The following is a 16,217-nucleotide window of genomic DNA, read 5'->3' as shown; positions in this document are numbered from 1 at the left end:
GTACCTATTATTTCTATTGGGTGCAAGATCCAGTCTAATACCCTTGTCAATACATCCACACAGATTAAAAGAATATCCTAAAACTCCCAAGCATTCTCATCAATAAAAACATTGACACTAAGCAAAGCATTCATAACTGTAGGCTATGTGCCTTTCAGTGCAGCCATTAAATGTCATGATGCAGTTAATCTAGTTAAATTTAATTTTCCTTTTTTCATCCAAATTGTGCAGTTATTTCCCTCAACATTCACATATTACCAAATAATTACACAATTCAGATGCAGAGACAACACTTATATCCTATAAAGTCAAGCTCAGTCTTGTCTGATTGGACTTGCACTGATACACTAAAACAAGTATAGGTGACATTGGACACAAGGGAACCACATTTCCTCCTCAAGTGACCTGATACTGTGGAGGTTACAGATTTAGTAAAGGTGCAAACACTGCAGTGTCAGCAGACACAGACAGATTTTAAATACTGCTTAAAATCTTGCATCTTCTAAGAACCATTACTATGTTTTCTGTTGCAGTATTATAAACTACTATGGTATTATATTAAATGTAAAATGACAGCACCCAAAAACTGGTTGCCTAGTGGGCTTGAAATTTGCATCATGAAACTTAGTTTGTGAGCTGAATCTCTCTAGTTGTTTAGTTTGTGATCTGTGGAAGGAGTGGAGTTCTTCCTGTTGGTTTGTTTAAAATTAGTCAAGCATTATGCTCTTGGTTGCAGTCAGTTTGTTTCAGTTATTAATTGCTAATCAGTATTAGTTTGGGCTATAGAAAGGTTATCATGTTGTCATATTCACATATTTTAAAGCTCAGAATAATGCCAAGAAAACTGTGTTTTTAACAGAATAAGGCTCCAAGCATATGAGCTTACAATATTTTGGTTAATTATAGTTATTAGACTGTTATTAGTAGGCTAATCTAAGTAAGATCAGTTGGTAGAGCAGTTAGGGCATGGTGCTAATAATACCAAGGTCATGGGTTGATTTCCATGTAGCACACATACTAATGTTATACTACTGTATAAGTTGTTCTGGATAAGAGTATCTGCAAATTACCAAAAACATTTGTATGATATTTGGTGTGTTCCTACTTGTAAATCACTAGACAATCACTAGACAACTGTTTTCAGCATCTTCGTTCTCATATGTAGCTAGCTAGCTAATATCTTGCAAGCTAGAGTTTACTGCTATACTTTGGTGATGTAGTACCCAATGTTGTTAAATTATGGGTACCTATTTGAAGAATACTCTTTTGTCAGCCAACAAGAAAAACATTTATTTAATTTGTATTAAACTGACCAAAAATGACCAAAATGATCCAGTAACAATTTGCACATGGCTTTTGGTGTGGTCAAGTGAAACTCCACCAGTCGTAATCTCATACATTGAGACAAGATGTAATGGGGCAGAATATCTCATTGTCATTAAAAACAAACAAACAAACAAACAAAACCTTTTTTTCCAGGATCATGGAGGTATTTTGAGTTACTAAATCACTCCAGGTTGTCAGCTGGTATAGCCATTTTTTTGAAAATGCACCACCTTCACTGTTTTTTTTTTTTTCAGATGCACTAAAACCTGGTCGTGACATTGTGATTGTTTGCAAAGTCTTCAGTGCAAAGACTGACAGATCAGTCATAGATCCATTATTCATTAGTGTTACTGGAAACATTTGTAAGATTTAGCCATTATGCATCCCATTGTAATAACACCTATCTAAGACACTGAGCCAAATTAAGCTGGAGAAGTGAGGTAAAGCACTGAAGAGTAAAACCATTAAGGATAAAAAATGTGGAGCTATGACATCTTAGCTGCAATATTAACCTGAAAACCTGCTAAAAAGATTCAGGATTCTGAACTGCATGGATTGTTAAAATGTTACACATATGGCACTTACAGATCTTTAAATGGCTCGTGAATACTGGCTCTGTGCATAATTTTGAGATGAATACTTTCTGCTAGATTTTGGAGAAAAAGAAAGTGGTACTCCACCTTCTCCTGCTGTAGTGCTAGCAAAGAACTGCAGCTCCTTTTAACAGTGTAATAATGGCAGGCTTATGTGATATAAATCTTTCATAAAGATCAGACAAGAAACCTCCATAGATTCACAACCATTGCTCAGTGTCTGTCTGGCCAGAGAAGCATCTAAAGAAATCTCACAGGTATTATAGAATAAAGTTACACTAAAATATACTGCAAATAAACAGTGATGAGGTCTTAGCATGAGTGTACATTTTCACTGTGGTACTCAACTAATATACATACTCCTCTGAAGGACAACTGCCAATTCTGAACTGGCTGACTGCTAACAGTGGCTCTGGTCTGTGCCATATTGAACATTTTGAGGTATATTAAGCAAGTGTAATATAAATGGTGGATGTTATGTAAGAGAACTATTCACTATGATTATGAATTTAATCGAAGAAGGTTGAAATTTAAAAGATGAGAAGGGTATATGACCTCTAACTACTTGAGGGGACTGCTTCAATTTTCCTTCAAAAGGCCCCAAGATTCATTAATAGTTCACATTGGAAAAGCACAGAGCAATTAGAAATCTTGCAGTGCAAAAAACCTGATGACTTGTTCCTTTATAATGCAAAGAAACCAACTTTTGGAGGCAGGCATAAACTGTTTCAAGTCCTAAAATGCTCCTTACTAGAGTATCAAAATCTGCACCATACGTCTACGACCAAGAGTCAACCAGAGGCAGTTCAATAAAGAACACTTTACACTACAATTCTAGATTTCTCTCATATCCTTTAGAAAGCTTCACTGCTTAGGATGGGTGGATGGCCACCAGCAGTCATGCATCTCTGTGTGATGGGGATCCGCTGGTGTGGGGTGCAGCCCCGGCTGGCCTCAGAGCAGCGAGTGGCAAGAACGTGTTGCACCCCCGCTGCTTGCCTCCTCCGGCTGACAGAATCCCAGGCCAGGCGCCATGTTCAGAGAGGAACTGCTTTAATCAGACTGCCAGCCTCTCGGTAATATTAGATAATCCGCTTTTAATTGTGTTTAGGTGTTCTTTAATACAACAAAGCACTGCGTCTGTCACAGCTGTTTTGTTAGTGGTATAAACAATGGTGTGTTTTAGCATGTATTCCAGGTAGTGGATATGGATAGAATTTATTCTTCAGCATTGATTTTATTTCTTTACAGCCTTATTCAAAATGTATGTGATGCTCATGTGTATTATTTGTGGCTAAAATGACTAAATCTAAATAATGTCTGTTATTACATGCATGGTATCTATTTAGTGCAGTTTATTCAGTCAAACAAAATGTGCATCCTTCCCTAGAAAATGCAGGGGCTTATGCAAAACACAAACGCCTTATCCAGAAAATTAATTTACTAATCCTCCTAATCTTATTATTCATGTTTATATGCTCATTGCCCATTAGCTCATCTACAGGCAGATGGATCTGTGTAAATCAATATTTATATGCAAAATACAATATATACAATCACACAAGCATGTGTTCATTGACAGCTAGTTGACCAAAGAAGTCATCCCATACCAAAAGTTTAATAATACATTGTACATATACAGCAAAACCCACTGAAATATTTTGTCATTGCATATCCTGTAGTGTGCAATAAGCTAAGTTCCTCTTTACTAGTCTACACTAAATAATAAAGTAGGGTGAGCAGCATTTTAGCACTAATGCATGTACACAACACCTAAAGCCATACATATTTCATGCTCTGCATCTACGTTAATGAGATAGTGATGAGCCACCCAGTCCCTCATCGACCTTCACCATTTTGCATTTCCCTAACGACAGGACCGTCAAAACTCCTCCAAGGTCTTTGGCTCTCTGTCCTCAAGAATATCACTGAATATCCATCACAGCAGACTGGTGCAGATTCCTCTCCTGATCATACAGCAAAGACCGAGGCATGCCGCAGCTGATCAATCTGCCAAGCAGTCGACCGGGGCTGAAATTCGAATGCGCACACAGATGGCAAACTGAAATGTCGTGATCTGACGCAGCTGTTTTAGGGATGGGGACCCCCACCACTGCCATCCTCTGACCCCCCCTTGTTGACTATGATTTTTCTCCCCCTTGTCCTGGCAGAGATAGGGGCCCACATCAGTGCCTGAGTGTAATTCAGAATTAATAGGACGTTAAAACTTTTAATTCAAAAGCTCTGCCTTGGGGACAAAGGCATTTGCATACAAATGAACACAATTTCCTGTTTGTTCCATATGCAAATGCAGAAAACGATAAACTTAACGGGCACGTGCATGCGGGCGGGTGTGTGCAAGCCATTTGGCTGGGTGAGCTGTCATGAGGGGAGGTGGAGAGGTTGCCTGGCAGCTCAAGCTGAGTGTGGAGTGAGTGGCTCGTCGGGGCACCCAGCCGAGCGTTGCAAACGTGGCCCCGTCTGAGCTATCAGGCTGGGCCAGGAGGTGAGCGGAGCCTGTCCTGGAGGGAGAGCTGATCCGGGGGGGTAGGGATTTTTTACCAACAACTTTTCCCTCTTCCACTCACATTTGCACCTGAGCACAACAGGAGGGAGTGTCACTTGTGCCCAAATTCAATTACAGCCGTTGACTCCACAGTGGCATAGGATAAAAGGGGACGTCGATGGCACAGTCCCAAGCGGCACAGAGCCATACCATAGTCAGATAAGTCAAATTATTTAACAGCAGTATTAATATTCTTGGGTAGTTACAGTGATATGTTGAAGTTTGACCTTCCAGGAGTTTTTGTGGTGGATCCTCTGTCCTGAAAAGTGAAAGGCAGGAAAAAGTGTTGCATGAATTGATTAAGCCTCATTTTCCCTTAGTACAGTGGTTAGGTATATGAGGATCATTACAGGATCCCTAATTCAAGTTTCTTCTAAAAAAAAATGCTAACAAAGATGAATATTATACTGAATAATGTGTAATTATAAATTAAATTACAAAAAGGGGAGCAATGTTATTTTTAAAGCATTGGTAAGTAGCTGATGGACACACTCAGTATACCTATATCATGGAAATGATAATTATACATAATTATATAAAAGTTTTAGAGAAAACCCTATGAACCTGAGATCTATGACTAACTAACTACTTACTAAATAGTAGCAGATAAACATAGATAAGTATTACATTATTAAATTATTATGACAATTGTGTGCATATTCTGCATTACAGCCCTGGAAATGTTGCCATGCTTGCTGTGAAATTTTCTCCACTAAGAACTGCTAATTGAAACTATATGTCCTCCACATGCTGTATTTGAGAGCAGCCTACCTGCCCATAGCCTTCATAACTTCTTTGCCCTTAAGAGCAAGACTAAAATACCCAAAATACCATTACGCAATCTGACAGACAAAACGTAGTAACAATAGAGACTATGTATTATTCTAAAACAAAAGAACGATTCACTTCTACTCTGTTTATCATCCGTATACTATGTAATTAATAGTAATTGATGAGTAAAGTTAACAAAGGGGGAGGGCTAATGAAAGTTATGACCTTAGTATGGAACTGCTACCAGTATACCAGTAACAATTGCTGGCTCTATCATTGCAAAATAGTATAGAACAAATATGAAAATATGTAGCTGTAATGAATTTGAGAAGAATTGCAAAGATGATTGCAGAGAACAAAAAAAGAAACAAAACATTTAAAGAATTAAGATGCACAGATATTCTGGTACCACATTATAATCTAGCAATTCATACATTCTTCTGTACTTCACTAACTCTGAAATAGATCAGAGACAAGCAAAGGAAAACAAATGAACAGCTTGCTGAATTATATGTTCTTGCCAGTTGGATTGGTGATGGCAAACATTGTTTAATAGACTGTGTAGGTGATCTCTGCCAGACTGTCTTGTTCTTTTTTGGGTAGGGCTGATGAACAGACATACAACATGTATAGTAATATGTATGCCTGTAGAAATCTCAGTCATCCTGTTACTCAGGCTTCTCAGAAAGCTTTGATAATTTCTTAAAGGCTTCAGATGAATGCTCTAAATAGAAGATGTCTTAATGATGCTGGCAAATGCAAGGGTACACTCAACATACAGTCAATCATTGTGAATAGTCTTATATAGTCTTTGTTTATATGGTCTTCGTTTATATTCCAGAAATTAAAAGAATCATATTTAAATGTAACATCATTTGATGTTTTAACTAGCCCAGCCTAGGGCATGTGGTCAAAAAAGGGCTTTTTATTACACCTTATTCTCAGCTGTCACATTATATCCTATATCCAGCCATGATCAGGTGATTAAAGAGTCACTGCACTTCTGTGGTCACACTCAATAATTGTATTTGCACAGAGGCTAGTTTTGTAAACATTCTTAATGCATCCTAATACAGTCACAATGATATTTGCAATGGCATTTGGATTCAGCACAATTTCACTGTAAAATTGAGTGAAATGCCATGCCATGCACGACAAATCAAGACCCAAATGATGAAAACGTGGCCCAAATCATCTGTACTTAATTTCACCCAGAACTTGAATATTTTCTGTTTAAAGCATATGAATTGTTGCAGTTATTAAATCCTATCTGTGCAACTATCCAAAAAGAAAGGAAGTCTGATTCCAATTCTGTGCCACCCTAAACTTCCTAATACAGCTAGAGTAATAGGAGTAAGGTAGCTCAGGTTTGGAATATTTCATTTAAAGTTAACCAACCACGGTCACAGTTAGCTGAAGGCACTTAAGCCCACAGGAACAGAGGGTGTGCACTATATCCTACCTAGAAGGTTAATCCATAAATAGCATATATCAGCAAGGAGACTGTAGCATGCATTCTATTGTGCACTTTAAGGTTGGCCCTAGAAAGAAATGGACCCAAAAATTAAATGACTGAAAAATGCTTACGCTCACACTAATTAATTCTGATGTGGCTAAATGCTCTGTTATGATAGATGATGTTATACAGGTGTGCTGTAGAGAGTCTCATCAATTGGAAGCTATTTTTCATTTGATACTGCAGTGGATCTGGTTAGGAAAGCTCACAAATTATGACATAACTGTAAGCTGTAGCACAATGTGTCTCTTCTTTCAGTTTTTTTATTCGCAGGTCCTTAATTGCCAGGGCTTGTGTTTGCTGCTGGTAATGAAAGATGAGCTTCTCAACTGTCTCCTTGCAGCCTGTCTCACTCCTTTAATTCATTAATTGATTATTTACATCAATACTGCATTTGTACATGTTGCTGTCCATTCTTGAACAGCTGACATTGTCTTATACACACAAATAAATTACTGTACTTAGATGTGCTAACTCAAGTAGAGAGTATAAAACAGTGACACCTTTTAGTAACTATACACAACCTGTTTGCGCAACAAAATAACTTTTGCTCCTTTCTGTATATGTAACTCAAAATATAAGGATAAGGAGTTTTACTACTCCTTTTTGCAGTTTTACTACTGCAAAGTCAATTACACTCATTTACATTCAGTTCAAAGAATGAGTTGGGAATTGGGGTGGGAGAGATGTGACGGGACCTTTCTTAGCTGTCTCCTCCATTCACATTCCTGTCAAAGAAAACTTTTTTTTCACATTTCTCTTCTCAGATGCAGCTGTTCAGATTTCCCATTAAAGCTGCAACCTGCAACCCCAATAATTACATTTAAAAAAGGTTGCCGGTCACAAGAATATATCTGTAGATACAGCCCAGTTGTCAAATCATCCCAGCTCAAGTTGCCCCTCCCCCTTTAGTCTCAGCCAATAGCAATGTCATGAAGGAAACTTCACCTGTGAGTTAGTGGAGTAGACGGTTGCCAAGTAGATCGCATTCTGCATTCAGCTCCCGAACACAAGGCACTGATTAAATCTGTATTTAATTGGATCAAATCTAGTCGTGATGGAGCGTTCCCCTATGGTGTTTAACCTGCAGTCCTCTGTCAAGGGGGAGGGGAGTGCTGAGCAAGACTGGGGAATTAAAAGCTAGAAATGAATACCAATGATAGCCCATGCAAAACTTTCTGTCTGGCCACAAATCTGGGTGTGGGGAAGGCGATGGAGGAGTACAGAGACTTCAGGGCTTTTTTTTATCCTGATTCTTGGATTACACCTAAAAATGACTTGTTACTGCAATTGTGATCTACCTTGTCTCTTTACATTAACGAAGATCTCGGCAACTAAGGACACAGAGTCTGCCTTGTTTGCTTTCTTACCATTGGGGCAATAATCCAGATGCTTTCATTCAACAATGGGAGTTTAGCCAGCCCTAATGTAATGAGTTATGTAGTGAGCAGGGTATAAATGTCCGAGTATAAACTTCCTTCACCAGTTGGCTAAATCTTTTGCAGGGATTCCCTTGCTGGATGTCTCTTCTGATGGGGGTCTGGTTAAGTGCAGGATCAGCCTGAGACTGCTTCTGCTATAACTTCTACTCTGCTCTCTTGTATCCTATGTCCTGCATCAAGGATGCAGCCCCTGCAACCAGCCCTGAGGATATTTCCCCTGCATCCTACATGGAGTTAATTGTGGCATCTGGCTCTGAAGCAAGTATGGGCACCTTCGATCAGCCACCAGCACGCAAACTGCTGGATCCATCCACTACTCTTTCAGACGCACCTCCACATGAGTTCCTGAACCTTGTGGACATACATGAGCATGCACTTTTGATGCCCAGGTTATGCACTGGTTGAGGAGCTAATGCAACCCTGACACCACACTATAGCGTCTGCATCTCTTGACCACTAGCCTTAATTCTGGTAGCATTCCTGACCCAGTTTTAACTTCTGATTTTGTCCCTAGTCTCACTCTTAACCTGGTTCCTGATCCTGCCTCTGACCAGGGTCCTTATCCTGACCTGGCTCATGGGCCTAGCCCTGGGCTGGTTCCTGGCCCTGATCCTGCTCATGACCTAGCTCCATGTCAGTGTTATACGCCCCATTCCTGGCTTTGTTGGCATTGCTTGTTATTAGTTTTGTTCTTGATGTCAACATAATATTATATTTCAGGAAACAAGGACTTGTTTTTTACTGATACACACTTTTAGTCACTACATATAATTCTGTGACAATTGCAGAAGACACGACATAAGGATGTAACTTATCAATCCTTTACAGTCCTGGCTGGGTTGTACATAAGTGGTACTTATCATTAAATCAAATCCTGGATCAAATACCCAAATTTGGTCCTGGATTTAGTAATGAACAGGGAATGCAAAAGTAATTCACCTTCTCTGAGTTCCAGGGACTACAGAATGTCCTGTCCATTCTTTATCTGGAAGTCAGATGTGATTAAAGTGGCCAACCAGTTACAATAACAGCACGTGACTACAAAATCTAAAACCAGATTTGGAGTTGAGGAGCTGAGTATCACTGTGCTACAGAGTTGTTTTGGAAATTGCATTAGTTATCTATTTCTCCATATTGATTCACTCAGCCCATCATTGGTCAATCTACACAGTCTGAACAGTAGTAGAATGATTAAAGGTGTGATTTCTAGTGGGATGACCTTAGGGGCCAACAGAATCTAATGTAAATCGTAAAGCATCCAGTCTGAATCCTGATGGCCAATTCAAAATGTATACCAGTCATCCAGGGTCTGAAACCCAACCTAGCTAGTATTTAATGAGATTGACTGTTTTATTTACTAAGCCCTGTCAGTGTATTAGACTCTGAAGCCAGAGCCGACATCAAGTTACCGCTATCGTTGTGCTGTGGGGAGAAAGATGAAGCACAAACCTGTGCAGTGTACAAAATTAACAGATACACGGCCCCCGCATGAATAATGCACGAAGCAATAGATCGCTGATGAGGCCATCTAATGAGACTGGGGTGGGGCCGATGACAAGCTGCGCTTCATCTTGTGCACGGTTTGGAAAGTGAATCCAAGCAGGCAATCTGTGCAGCATGAAGGCTAACGGCTCTTTCTAGCACATATTTCCTTCCTCACCACAGCCACGATGAATGCTAGGGTAAGCCTGCTGCTAAAGAATAGATTCACAGTGCTTAGAGTGATATGTTGGGTAGACACACAAACATACACAATGTGTGAATGATATTAGTACGCTTCCAGACATGATCATGCACCTTTGCATCATGCCATGATGATACATCATGTTAAGACAATGGCAACTTAAAATATATATAAATTGATTAAAGTAATAAATAAATAAAAGGCACAGCAAAAATGGACAAATAGCTCTCCTTAATAATTACGTGTCTATTCATCTTGATCTCTAGATGAATTCGCTCATTTGGCATGTGCTGCATAGATACAGTTCTTTTCTGGGACACAGCACTTGACTCAGCCATAACCAATCAAAGGTATGTATGGCTAGGTTATAGTTTGAGTGACAGATACAATTCAATCTCAAAATTCCTCCATAAACAACCCATTAACGTTTGCACTATGATGATTAACTGCATTACAAGTGGTAAGTGTACTCAAAGGGAATTAACAGGGTACATTTATCTGTGCCTTTATGCCTGACTAGCATTTATTTTTACAATACAGACAGGGTAGTATTTCTTAACTGGCTTTCAAGCAGGGCAAGAAGCCTACTAAAGGAATTCACTTTTCTGTTATACCCTACTTGGAATGACTTTAAAAACTTTAAATTGGCCCTTTTCCTCTAAAACATACTTAAATAATTTTAGTCATCCAATTATCTGTCTCTGACTCAGTGTTGCAAATGTGCGGCTCAGAGAATAGACCATGGCTGTCAAACTTCATACTTAGGAAAGTATGGGTTTTCATACTTAACTGAAATCAAACTTTACTTAACAAGAGCAAAGGTGGTAGAAAAGAGCTTAAATTCCATTTAAATCTATAAATTAAACACTTGGTCCAACTGCACTTTAACACGACCAAGCTGTAAAAGTCTGGATCACCCCACTTGATTATAAATATCTTTTAAAAAAGCACTTCTATTATTTTAGATAACTTTCATGGAGCAAAAAAATTTTGAGCAGGCATAAAACTGGAAACACAGACATACTAAAATCTGTTGCAAATTCCCAATCACAGCTTCGCTCTTGGTAGTTAGTGCACAGCATGAAGATATAAGAGTGGTTATACTGTTGACTCACTGCCTAGGAGGTTTCTCCCTATGTCATATCAACGTCAAAGGAAGCACCTCTTTTTTCCTCTTGCACGCGCTCCATCGAGCCCATTACGAGTTTCCATATTCTCCCCGTTCTTCCATCCTTTGTTTTACTCCTCCACCACATGGTGCACTTGGTGTTGTCGGCCTGCTGTCATGTGTGACAGAGCCCAGCGTGGACGATAGGGTGTTCTTTTCCCGTCTCACAATAATGAGCATCTGAACAAGCCTCTCTTTCTCTTGCTTCTGCTACCTCTCTCTGCAGGCTGTCTTCTCCGCTCTGTCTGCAGGCTGGATTTGCCCTTTGACAGGTCTTGTCAGGGATTTCACAATACTGACATAGCGTTAACTCACCCGGCACCTGTAGGGGTGCGTGTGTGTGTGTGTGTGTGTGTGTGTGTGTGTGTTTATGTGTATGTGAGTGTCTGTTTGAGTGTGTGTGTGAGAGTGCATGCGTGTGAGAGTGTGTGCGTGCTCCTGTGTCAGTAAAACTCCCGTGTATTTAAGTGTGTAGACTGGTGAACAAAGGAGCTGTAGCAGATTATAAATAGGCAGCATGACTTGATTAAAATGGCATGTAATCAGTGAGGGGTCATCACCACATAATGATAGTGTTTTCTGATGATGAATTTAGAATGAAATGTCTGCAGATATATAGATGATATATAGATGAAATGCAGATATATTTGTGATGTATTTTGTGAGTCTGAATGTGCTGTGCATTTAAATGTGCAAGTAAAGAGAATTATATAGGTGGCACTTCTGTTTTTGTGTACATTTTTGTGTGTGTGTGTGTGTGTGTGTGTGTGTGTGTGTGTGTGTGTGTGTGTGTGCGTGTGCGTGTGCGTGTGCGTGTGCGTGTGCGTGTGTGTAATGAATGTCTTTGGGGAAAAAAGCTGCTGGTCTATCTCTGAAACAGCATTAATATTCTTACTGCCTCTTCTTCATGCCTTCTTTCCTCCCTCTTTCCTATCTGCATCTCCATCTCTCTAGACTGTAGATTTCTCAGGTGATGCTTTCTAACTATAACTCTTTTACCTTCTCCTCTGTCTCATTCTCATTTTCAAAACTGTTTTATATATTTCCTAGCTATGCTCTCTCTCAGTCATTCTTTCTCACTCTTCTGCTCTGTCTCTAGCTGGTGCCTCACTTCTCCAACCTGTGTTTCCCTCTCGCGGGATGTGGCACAGAATCTTTAAATTGCTGTAAAGGCAGATTTATGCATCATATCCCTACGACTATGCATTTCTTAACAAATTACAAACATACCCAAACACGCATGTGCAAAAACATGCACACACATACACACACTTTCCTATTGACTCTACACAAAGACCTGAGCCATACCAGAGGGCTGCATAAAAATGCCTCTCACAAACACGTACACACACACACACACACACACACACACACACACACACACACAAATATTTTCTCATTAAGTAAGAATATCCCCCTCATGCCATGAGGGCATGTGTTCAGAGGTGACCCAGACACCTGAAGGCAGATGGAGAGACATAGACAAAGAACTGGCTGACTTCTTCACACAAATGTGTATAGATTCACCCACACACAACATGCTACGCATGATGGCTCTTCCACCTACACACACACCAACACACTTCCTGATTCTGTTTCTTTATTGTCCTTCATGCTGACAATCCTATTTTTTTCTATTCATTCTATTGTTGTGCCTTCAAACTCAACAAAAGAACTTGCACTATTTCAAAATGCCTTAAATGGATGTAAAAAGTGCACATATAAAGACAAACAAACAAACACACACACACACACAGATGTAGACAGACAAGAAGGGAGCACAGCAGGACATTGGTATTCAGCACACCCACATACAGTGTGGTTAGGATCTGAGATCTGGACTCTGTGTTAGTTAACACACTTCAGTGCTCTGTACCATCATCATTAGACACACAGATGCCAGCATAGACACATACTCGTGCATGCATGTGCACAAACACACACACACACACAAACATGCGCGTACACACAATGTGTAAACTACATAGCTGAACAGCAAAATGTTTCAAATGATTAATGTCTTGGTCAGACACATACGCACACAAATAATACCAATCCAAATGAATAGGACAGAGAAACGAGTCACGTATGTGCATGCAAAATATGCTTGTGTGTGTAGCGAACAGTATATGTTTATGCATATGTCTTCACTCCTCTATAAACCATAAATACATTTACACATCAAGGCATTCTGAATGGATATTTGATTCAGTTCTACACGAGAGCAGATTATATGATGAGGCTCATGTGAGCAGGCAGAATAAGCTGTTCCTACGCAGAGGAACCCGCCACTGTGCTCAAGGTTTGGTATTGATTCCTGTTTATGTTTTCTGGTCAAAGTTTAGCAGTGGAATGAAGAGACACTATGAGTCTGGAGGCAGCTTTGGGCATAATCAATGTGGATGAGAGCCTTGCTTCTCATTTTTACTTTCTCACCACTGACACATTGAGGGTAATCGCAGTCTTGTTTTTCAATCGCAGAACAAATGTCGACCGATAAGAGGGAGAGTGGACGCCACCGCAGACTGGTGCACGGACTCCTGCAGCGAAGTAGGTATTAGTTCCATCAGCTTGTCTTCTGTGCTGCTGTCACCCAAGTTTTCTTACTCTGTTACCCTTCAGCCAAAATGGAGCTTCTAATTTCCCATGTAATAGTGCCCTGTCCACACCACTTATTCCAAACTTCCCAAGTCTAACCACATCGCAGCTGAGGCCATAACAGAAATGGATTTGCTTGGAAGTTTCCCCTGATATAAATGTAGCCAGACATCTGGAGTAGCACGTTTAACTTCCTGTTCGCCCAAGACTGTCGTTGAAAGGAAGGTTAAATTACATTTTTTTCCAGTTAAATGTGCAAAGGACTGGAGAGAGACTTCAATTCCACTTGATGTTCCCATTACTCTGCTGATGGCAGCCAAAGGGTCAGAAACCTTTCTATAATTACAGTTTAAATGGGCAACTTCTCAATTATAACAGAATGTCTAATTATACATAGAAATTTAGAATGGTTTTCATTGATAAATCGATTTGAAGTGCTTTGTATTGACCATTCTCTAGGGAGACTCAGAAGTGCTCAAGGGGAGTCTCAGAAATGTCACTCTGTTAAAGTGAAACAAATTAGAGGAGTGGACAAAAAGGACAATATAATGTAATGATACTTGAAGCTTTCCCAATACACAATATCTGTCATTCTATTTGCTTTAGGTTTGGCATGCTAAAAACTTGGAACACACCAGCAAAATACTAGGCTAACATTTTTAAAAAGGCTATGAAAGTCTTTTATTATTATTATTATAGTTGTTGTTGTTAATAATAATAATAATAATAATAATAATAATAATAATAATAATAATAATAACAATAGAATAAATAAACCATATCAAAAATCAAGAAAATATAATAAAAGATTAGTCCAATGATAAATGCCAGTCAGTGATTGTTGTATTCTGATTGCAGGTGAATTGCTACAACCTGCAGCTTCTCAAGCATATTAATCTAATTCTATGTACTGTTACATGCTATGAAATGACAGATTTGTTGACAGTTGACTTTACTAGCATGTTTCAGAAAATAATACAAAAAAGCTGGAAACTGTTTATCCAGATTTAGATCAAGACATAGCCAAAACCTAAGTACTTTAAAATACACTGTAGGCTATGCTTTTTAAACAATAATGGGCCCTGTATTCTCTTGTACAAGTTTTTTTTTATTTTCAAAGGTTTTGGTTCTGTGTATCATTCCATTTTGCTGAAATGGTTGCCTTCATTTCTGTTACGCTAACATGCTTGCAAATCTCTCATTTGTGTGTCCACTTAATTTAGACTACCAGTTCTGGAAATCAATGTAATTATAGCACTTAATTTCATTAAATGATTCCCACAGCACTGCTGGGAATCTAACAGTGGGGTTTGCATGTTTGGTGTGCACTTTATCCTACAGTATCTGCTGAACAGCTATAAACCTGATGTGATGAACATGCATCTAGTTCTACAGAAAATCAAACTTCTTTGGTTCCTGTATACCTTTAAACAAACCCATGCTGAAAAATGTGAAATATATGCAGAGGGATCTAGAAACACTTCCTTCTCGTTTTCCCTCTGTAGCCTGTGAAAGTCATTCATTCATCATATGGGTACTCATTTTCATCTCAGAGCATTGAAAACATTGCTTTTGCAACACCCAGCAGTACAAGGGTGAAAGGTAAGCTCCTGCAAAGCACCAGGACTTCAATTAAATGACAGCATTCCTTTCATTTTGCTGTTATGCTGGGCCAGTGCCAGTGGTGCAACCCTTTGTTCAGCATCAGCAGCAGTAGATGCTCCATGCCTATAACAAGATGCAGCGCAAAAAAACCAAACAAACACCCAAATAATTCACATTTAATCAGGTTTTCCACATTGCATGTCAGCCAAATGACAAGCTCCTGTGGATCTGTGATTTTTAGCAGTTTTCATCTTGTGAAAATTAGCATCTTAACAACAAAAACATTTTTTTTTCTAGACAGCAGAAATAACAGGTACCACTCCAATGTGGATGGGCTACTGTATGATAGTGTTATGTGTGGGTAGGTCGATGGAGTGGAGAACGTGTGTGTGTAGGGGGGTGGGGGGTGGTCCTCCACTGTAGCATTTGCATTCTAATCATTACGTCTCTGTGTGCCTGGATTGGTGGTCCTTCTCCACAGGGTTAGGAATAATGGGTAAGTGCACACTCCACAGCCTTACAATAGATGGAATTCTAATAGCCTTTGACAGGCTTGTATAGTGACCTGACTCCCCTTCATTCTCATTGTGGGGTCCTCCATTGTTATTTTGTTGTTGTTGGTTTTTTTTTTTTGCTTCTTAACAATTCTCTCCATGTCACTTCTAATATGGACCATGGCTGTAAATGATTTATAGTTTAATATTCCAACAGACAAAATTTTCTTATAAACCCACAAGCAAAAAATTATACTGACATGCAAACACATAAATCCTGACATTTGGAAGCAATACACAAACTCAATAATGCAGTGCTTCATAGCAAAATGAAATATTATATGGGCTGTAGTTTTTTCATTGTTGGGTTAAGTGAAAAACAACATTCATATGCCTTAAAGAACATGGATCCTCCCTTTTGGCTTATCTTATACCTGGTAGTGTTTTCACAGTG

General features: G+C 39.3%; 1 protein-coding gene across 3 annotated transcripts in view; it reads right to left on the bottom strand.

Moving 5' to 3' along the window:
• Positions 1 to 16,217, bottom strand: part of efna3a (ephrin-A3a) — a 77,760-nt gene that overhangs the window by 56,260 nt on the left and 5,283 nt on the right. Inside the window, exon 2 of one of the 3 annotated variants that reach the window (XR_014117116.1) lies at positions 3,519 to 4,744. The exons of the other annotated variants lie outside the window; for them this stretch is intronic. The gene's annotated coding sequence lies outside the window, so the exon portion shown is untranslated. Of the gene's footprint in view, positions 1 to 3,518; positions 4,745 to 16,217 lie in introns of those variants that run through there. 3 annotated transcript variants of the gene reach the window in all.

Source organism: Electrophorus electricus, chromosome 2 (genome assembly GCF_041902795.1).
Source record: "Electrophorus electricus isolate QZ-2024a chromosome 2, ASM4190279v1, whole genome shotgun sequence".
Taxonomy (NCBI): Eukaryota; Metazoa; Chordata; class Actinopteri; order Gymnotiformes; family Gymnotidae; genus Electrophorus; species Electrophorus electricus.
The sequence above is the reverse complement of the archived record's forward strand: the minus strand, read 5'-3'. Positions and strand labels throughout refer to the sequence as shown.